The sequence below is a fragment of the Gopherus flavomarginatus genome, unplaced genomic scaffold, assembly GCF_025201925.1.
Source record: "Gopherus flavomarginatus isolate rGopFla2 unplaced genomic scaffold, rGopFla2.mat.asm mat_scaffold_92_arrow_ctg1, whole genome shotgun sequence".
In the NCBI taxonomy this organism is placed as follows: domain Eukaryota; kingdom Metazoa; phylum Chordata; order Testudines; family Testudinidae; genus Gopherus; species Gopherus flavomarginatus.
The window spans coordinates 355,997-363,490 of record NW_026115180.1 but is presented as its reverse complement, the minus strand read 5'-3'; positions in this window follow the sequence as shown (position 1 = coordinate 363,490).

Below are 7,494 nucleotides of genomic sequence, written 5' to 3'. Positions count from 1 at the left end.
CCCAGCTCCAGTGGCCCAACCCCTGGGGTCCCAACCGCAGCTCCAGGGGCCCAACCCCTGGGGGCCCGAACCCTAGCTCCAGGGGCCCAACCCCTGGGGGGCCCAACCCCAGCTCCAGGGCCCAACCCCTGGTGCCCAAACTGTAGCTCCAGGAGCCCAACCCCTGGGAGCCCCAACCGTAGCTCCAGGGGCTCAACCCCTGGAGTCTCGAACCGTAGCTCCAGGCGCCCAACCCCTGGGGCGTCAACCGTAAATCCAGGGGCCCAACCCCTGGGGGCCACAACCCCAGCTCCAGGGGCCCAACCCCTGGGGGCCAAAAACGTAGCTCCAGGGGCCTAACACCTGGGGGCCCCAAACCCAGCAGCAGGGGCCCAACCCCTGGGGTCCCCAACCGTAGCTCCAGTGGTCCAACCCCTGGGGCCCTAACCGTAGCTCCAGGGGCCCAGCCCCTGGGGGCCCCAACCCCAGCAATAGGGCCCAACCCCTTGGAGGAGCAACCCCAGTTCCAAGGGCCCAACCCCTGGGGGCCCCAACCGTAGCTCCAGTGGCGCAACCCCTGAAGGCCACACCCCCAGCTCCAGGGGCCCAACCCCTGGGGGACCCAACCGTAGCTTTAGAGGCCCAACCCCTGGGGGCCCCAATCCCAGCTCCAGGGGCCCAACCCCTGGGGGCCACAACCGTAGCTCCAAGGGCCGAACCCATTTAGGCCCCAACCCCAGCTCCAGGGACACAACCCATGGTGCCCCAACCATAGCTCCAGGGGCCCAACTCCTGGGGACCCTATCCCCAGCAATAGGGGCCAAAACCCTGGGGGCCCGAACTCCAGCTTCAAGGGCCCAACCCCTGTGGGCCTCAACCGTAGCTCCAGGGGCCTAAGCCCTAGGGGCCCCAACCACAGCTCCAAGGGCCCAAACCCTGGGGAACCAACCGTAGCTCCAGGTGCCCAACCCCTGGGGGCCCCAACCCCAGCAATAGGGGCCCAGACAATGGGGGCCCGAACCCCATCTCCAGGGTCCCAACCCCTGTGGCCCCAACCCCAGTTCCACGGGCCCAACCCCTGAGGTCCTCAATTCCAGCTCCAGGACCCCAACCTCTGGGGGCCCCAACCGTAGCTCCAGGGGCCCAACCCCTGGGGGCCCCAACCCCAGCAATAGTGGCCCAACCCCTGGGGGCTCCAACCCCAGCTCCAGGGGCCCAACCCCTGGGGTCCCCAACCGTAGCTCCAGTGGTCCAACCCCTGGGGCCCTAACCCCAGGGGGGCCCCAACCCCAGCAATAGGGGCCCAACCCCTTGGGGGAGCAACCCCAGCTCCAAGGGCCCAACCCCTGGGGGCCCCAACCGTAGCTCCAGTGGCGCAACCCCTGAAGGCCACAACCCCAGCTCCAGGGGCCCAACCCCTGGGGGACAAAACCGTAGCTTTAGAGGCCCAACCCCTGGGGGCCGGAACCCCAGCAACAGGGGCCTAACCCCTGGGGGCCCCAATCCCAGCTCCAGGGGCCCAACCCCTGGGGGCCACAACCGTAGCTCCAGGGGCCCAGCTCATTTAGGCCCCAACCCCAGCTCCAGGGGCACAACCCCTGGTGCCCCAACCGTAGCTCCAGGGGTCCAAACCCTGGATCCCCAACCCCAGTTCCAGGGGCCGAACCCCTGGGGGCCCGAACCCCAGCAATATGGGCCAAGCCCCTGGGGGCCCCAACCACAGCTCCAGGGGCCCAACCCCTGGGGCCCCAACTGTAGCTCCAGGTGCCCAACCCCGGGGGGACCCAACCATAGCTTTAGGGGCCCAACCCCTGCGGGCCTCAACCCCAGCAATACGGGCTAAACCCATGGGGGCACTAACCCGAGCTCCAGGGTCCCAACCCCTGGGGGCCCCAGCCGTAGCTCCACGGGCCCAACCCCTGGGGTCCCCAATCGTAGCTCCAGGGCCCAGCCCCTGGGGGCCCGAACCCCAGCAATAAATGCCGAACCCCTGGGTGCCCCAACCGTAGCTCCAGGAGCCCAACCCCTGGGGGCCCCTGGGGGCTCCAACCCAAGCTCCAGGGGCCCAACCTCTGTGGGCCCCAACCGTAGCTCCAGGGGCCCAACTCCTGCGGGCCCCAACCGTAGCTCCAGGGGCCCAACCACTGGGGGCCCCAACCCCTGCTCCAGGTGTCCAACCAATGGGGCACCAACCGTAGTTCCAGTTGCCCAACCCCTGGGGGCCCTAAACCCACCAGCAGGGGCCCAACCCCTGGGGGCCCCAACCCCAGCTCCAGGGCCCAACCCCTGGGGCTCGAACCCAAGCAATAGGGGCCCAACCCCTGGGGTACCCAAATCCAGATCCAGGGGCCCAACCCCTGGGGGCCCCAACCGTAGCTCCAGGGGCCCAACCCCTGAGGGCCCCAACCCCAGCAATAGGGGCTAAACCCCTGGGGACCCAACCGTAGCTCCAGAGACCGAACCCCTGGGGCCCCAACCGTAGCTCCAGGGGCCAAAAACCTGGGGGCCCCAACCTCATCTCCAGGGGCCCAACCCCTGGGGCCCCAACACCAGCTCCAGAGGCCCAACCCCTGGAGCCCTCAACCCCAGCTCCAGGAGCCCAACCCATCGGGGCCCCAAACGTAGCTCCAGGGGCCCAACTCCTGGAGGCCCCAACCCCAGCTCCAGGGGCATAAACCCTGGGAGCTCCAACCCCAGCTTCAGGGGCCCAACCCCTGGGGTCCCCAACCGTAGTTCCAGGGATCCCAACCCCTGAGGCTCCAACCCCAGCACGATTTGGGCCCCTGGAGCTGGAATCAGAACCCCCACGGATGGGGCCCCTGGAGCTGTAGTCAGGGCCAACACGGGTGTGGCCCCTTTAGCAGCGGTCAGGGCGCGCATGGGTTGGGCCCCTGGAGCTGAGGTCAGTGCCCCCACGGGTTGGTGCACTGGAGCTGGGGTCTGGGCCCCCACGGGTTGGGGCCCTGGAGCTGGGGTCAGGGCCCGCACAGGTTCGGCCACTGGAGCTGTGATCAAAGCCCCCATAGGTTCGGCCCCTGGAGCTGGGGTCAAGACCCGCACTGGTTGGGCCCCTGGAGCTGGAGTCTGGGCCCTCATAGGTTTGGCCTCTGCAGCTGGGCCCCTATGGGTGGGGCTCGTGGAGCTGGGGTCACAGCTCGCAAGGGTTGGGTCCCTGGAGCTGGGTTCAGGTCCCCCACGGGTGGGGCCCCGAGAGCTGTCGTCAAGGCCCCCACGGGTTTGGCCCTTGGAGCTGGGGTCAGTGCTTGCACGGGTTGGGCTCCCGGAGCTGGGGTCAGGGCCCCCTCCGGTTGGGCCCCTTGAGCTGGGGTTAGGGCCAACAAGGGAGGGGCCCCAGGAGCTAGGGTCAGGGCCAAGACGGGTGGGGCTACGGGAGCTGGGGTCACGGCCCGCACAGGTTGGGCCCCTGGAGCTGGTGTCAGGGCCCCCACGACTGTGGCCCCTGGAGGTGGGGTCACGGCACCCACGGGTTGGTCCCTTGAGGCTGGGGTCAGGGCCCCAATGAGTTCGGAGCCTGGAGCTGTTGTCAGGGCCCGCACGGGTGGCTCCGCTAGAGCTGTGGTCAGGGCCCCAACAGGTTGGGCCCCTGGATCTGGGGACAGGACCGGCACGATTGGGGCCCCTAGAGCTGGGTTCAGGGCCCCACGGGTGGGGCCCCTGGAGCTGGGGACAGTGCTCACACGGGTTGGGCAGGTAGAGTTATGGTCAAGGCGCGCACGGGTTAGGCCCCTGGAACTGGGAAGAGGACCCCCACGTGTTGAGTCCCTAGAGCTGTGGTCAGGGCGCATGGGTTGGGCCCCTGGAGCTGGGGTCAGGGCCCCAACGGGTTGGGCCCCCGGAGCAGGGGTCAGGCCCCGTAGGGGTTCGGCCCCTGGAGCTGGTGTCAGGGACCCTACGGGTTGGGGCCCTGGAGCTGGGGTCAATGCCCCCACGTGTTAGGGCGCCTGGAGCTGGGGTCAGGGCCCCCACGGGTTGGGCGCCCTGGAGCTGCAGTCAGGATCTGCATGGGTTGAGCCTCTGGAGCTGGGGTCAGGGCCCAAACGGGTGAGGCCCCAGGGGTTGGGGTCAGGGTCCGCACGGGTGGGGCCCGTAGAGCTGGGGTTAGAGCCCCCATGGGTGGCGCCCCTAGAACTGGGGTCAGGGCCCCTATGATTTGCGCCCCTGGAGCTGGGATCAGAGCCAACACGGGTGGGGCCCGTGCAGCTGGGGCCAGGTCCCTATGGGTTGGGTCCTTGGATCTGGGGTCAGGGCCCCCACGGGATGGGCTTCTGGAGCTGGGGTCAGGGCCCCTCGAGTTGTGTCCCTAGAGCTGGGGTCATGGCCCCCACAGGTTGGGCCCCTGGAGCTAGGGTCAGGGCCCCCACGGGTTGGGCCCCTGGAACTGGTGTCAGGGCCCACATGGGTTGGGCCCCTGGAGCTGGCGTCAGGACACCCACGGGTTGGACCAGTGGAGCTGGGGTCATGGCCCCCACGGGTTGGGCCCCTGGAGCTCTGGTCAGGGCCACTACAGGTTGGGCCCCTGGCGCTGGGGTCCGGGCCCACATGATTGGTGCCCCTGGAGCAGGGGTCAGATCCCGCATGTGTTGGGCCCCTGAAGTTGGGTTCCGTGCGATTACGGGTGGGGCCCCTGGAGCTGGGGTCAGGGCCCCCACGGGTTGGGCCCCTGGAGCTGGGGTAAGGACCCGCACGGGTTGGGCTTCTGGAGCTGGGGACAGGGCGCCCACGCGTTGGGCTTCTGTAGCTGGAGTCAGAGCTCGCACGGGTTGGGGCCCTGGAGCTGGGGTCAGGGCCCGCACGGGTTAGACCCCTGGAGCTGAAATCAGGGCCTCCACGGATTGAGCCCCTGGAGCTGAGGTCAGGGCCCGCACGGGTTGGGCCCCTGGAGCTGGGGTCAGGGACCAAACACGTGGTGCCTCTGGAGCTGGGGTCAGGGCCCGCACGGGTGGGGCCTCTGGATCTGGGGTCAGGGCCCGCACGGGTTGAGCCCCTGGAGCTGGGGTCAGTGTGCCCACGGCTGGGGACCCGGTAGCTGGGGTCAGGGCTCTCACGGGTGGGGCCCCTGGAGTTGGGGTCAGGGCACCCATGGGTTGGCCTCTGGAGCTGTGGTCAGGGCCTCCACGGGCTAGCCCCTGGACCTGTGGGGAGGGCCTGCACGGGTTGGGCCCCTGGAGCTGGGGTCAGGGACCAAATGCGTGGTGCCTCCGGAGCTGGGGTCAGGGCCCGCACTGGTGGGGCCTCTGGAGCTGGGGTCAGGGCCCCTACGATTTGCGCCCCTGGAGCTTGGGTCATAGCCCCCACGGGTGGGGCCCCTGGAGCTGGGGTCAGGTCCAACAAGGGTGGGACCCCTGGAGCTGGGGTCATTGTCCCCACGGGTGGGGCCCCTGGAGCTGGGGTCTGGGTCCTTGAGGGTTGGGCCCCTGGAGCTGGGGTCAGGGCCCCCACGGGTTGGGCTTCTGGAGCTGGGGTCAGGGCCCCCACGGGTTGGGCCCCTGGAGCTGGGGCCACGGCCCGCACAGGTTGGGCCCCTGGAGCTGAGGACAGGGCCCGCTCGGGTTCGGCCCCTGGAGCTCGGGTTAGGGCCCTTACGTGTGGGGCCCATGGAGCTGGGGTCAGGGCCCGCAAGGGTTGGGCGCTTGAGGGTGGGGTCAGGGCCCCACGACTTCAGCTCCTGGAGTTGGGGTCAGGACCCGCACGGGTTGGGCCCCTGGAGCTGTGGTCAGGGCCCCTACGGGTTTGGCCCCTGGAGCTGGGGTCAGGGCCCACATGATTGGGGCCCCTGGAGCAGGGTTCAGAACCCGCATGGGTTGGGCCCCTGGAGCTGGGGTCTGTGCACCTACGGGTGGGGTCCCTGGAGCTGGAGTCATAGCCCGCACGGGTGGGGCCTCTGGAGCTGGGGTCATGGCCCGCACGGGTGGGGCCTCTGGAGCTGGTGTCAGGGACCCCATGGGTTGGGCCCCTGGAGCTGGGGTAAGGACCGCACGGGTTGGGCCCTTGGAGATGGGGTCAGGTCCCGCATGATTGGGCCCCTGGAGCTGAGGTCAGGACTCCCACGGGTTGGGCCACTGGAGCTTGGGTCAGGGCCCCATCGGGTTGGGCCCCTGGAGCAGCGGTCAGGACCCCCACGGGTTGGGTCCCTGGAGCTAGGGTCAGGGCCCACACGGGTTAGGCCTCTGGAGCTGGGGTCAGTGCGCGCACGCGTTGGGCTTCTGGAGCTGGGGTCAGGGCACGCACGGGTTGGGGCCCTGGAGCTGGGGTCATGGCCCACACGAGTTGGACCCCTGGAGCTGAGATCAGGACCTCCATGGGTTGAGCCCCTGGAGCTGAGGTCAGGGCCCGCACGGGTTTGGCTCCTGGAGCTAGGGTGAGGGCCTCCACGGGCTGGGCCCCTGGACCTGGGGGAAGGACCAGCACGAGTTGGGCTCGTGGAGCAGGGTTCAGGAGCCAAACGGGTGGTGCCTCCGGAGTTGGGGTCAGGGCCCGCACAGGTTGGGCTTCTGGAGCTGGGGTCAGGGCCCCCACGGGTTGGGCCCCTGGAGCTGGGGCCACGGCCCGCACAGGTTGGGCCCCTGGAGCTGAGGACAGGGCCCGCTCGGGTTCGGCCCCTGGAGCTCGGGTTAGGGCCCTTACGTGTGGGGCCCATGGAGCTGGGGTCAGGGCCCGCAAGGGTTGGGCGCTTGAGGGTGGGGTCAGGGCCCCACGACTTCAGCTCCTGGAGTTGGGGTCAGGACCCGCACGGGTTGGGCCCCTGGAGCTGTGGTCAGGGCCCCTACGGGTTTGGCCCCTGGAGCTGGGGTCAGGGCCCACATGATTGGGGCCCCTGGAGCAGGGTTCAGAACCCGCATGGGTTGGGCCCCTGGAGCTGGGGTCTGTGCACCTACGGGTGGGGTCCCTGGAGCTGGAGTCATAGCCCGCACGGGTGGGGCCTCTGGAGCTGGGGTCATGGCCCGCACGGGTGGGGCCTCTGGAGCTGGTGTCAGGGACCCCATGGGTTGGGCCCCTGGAGCTGGGGTAAGGACCGCACGGGTTGGGCCCTTGGAGATGGGGTCAGGTCCCGCATGATTGGGCCCCTGGAGCTGAGGTCAGGACTCCCACGGGTTGGGCCACTGGAGCTTGGGTCAGGGCCCCATCGGGTTGGGCCCCTGGAGCAGCGGTCAGGACCCCCACGGGTTGGGTCCCTGGAGCTAGGGTCAGGGCCCACACGGGTTAGGCCTCTGGAGCTGGGGTCAGTGCGCGCACGCGTTGGGCTTCTGGAGCTGGGGTCAGGGCACGCACGGGTTGGGCCCCTGGAGCTGTGGTCAGGGCCCCTACGGGTTTGACCCTTGGAGCTGGGGTCAGGGCCCGCATGATTGAGGCCCCTGGAGCAGGGTTCAGAACCCGCATGGTTTGGGCCCCTGGAGCTGGGGTCTGTGCACCTACGGGTGGGGTCCCTGGAGCTGGAGTCATAGCCCGCACGGGTGGGGCCTCTGGAGCTGGTGTCAGGGACCCCATGGGTTGGGC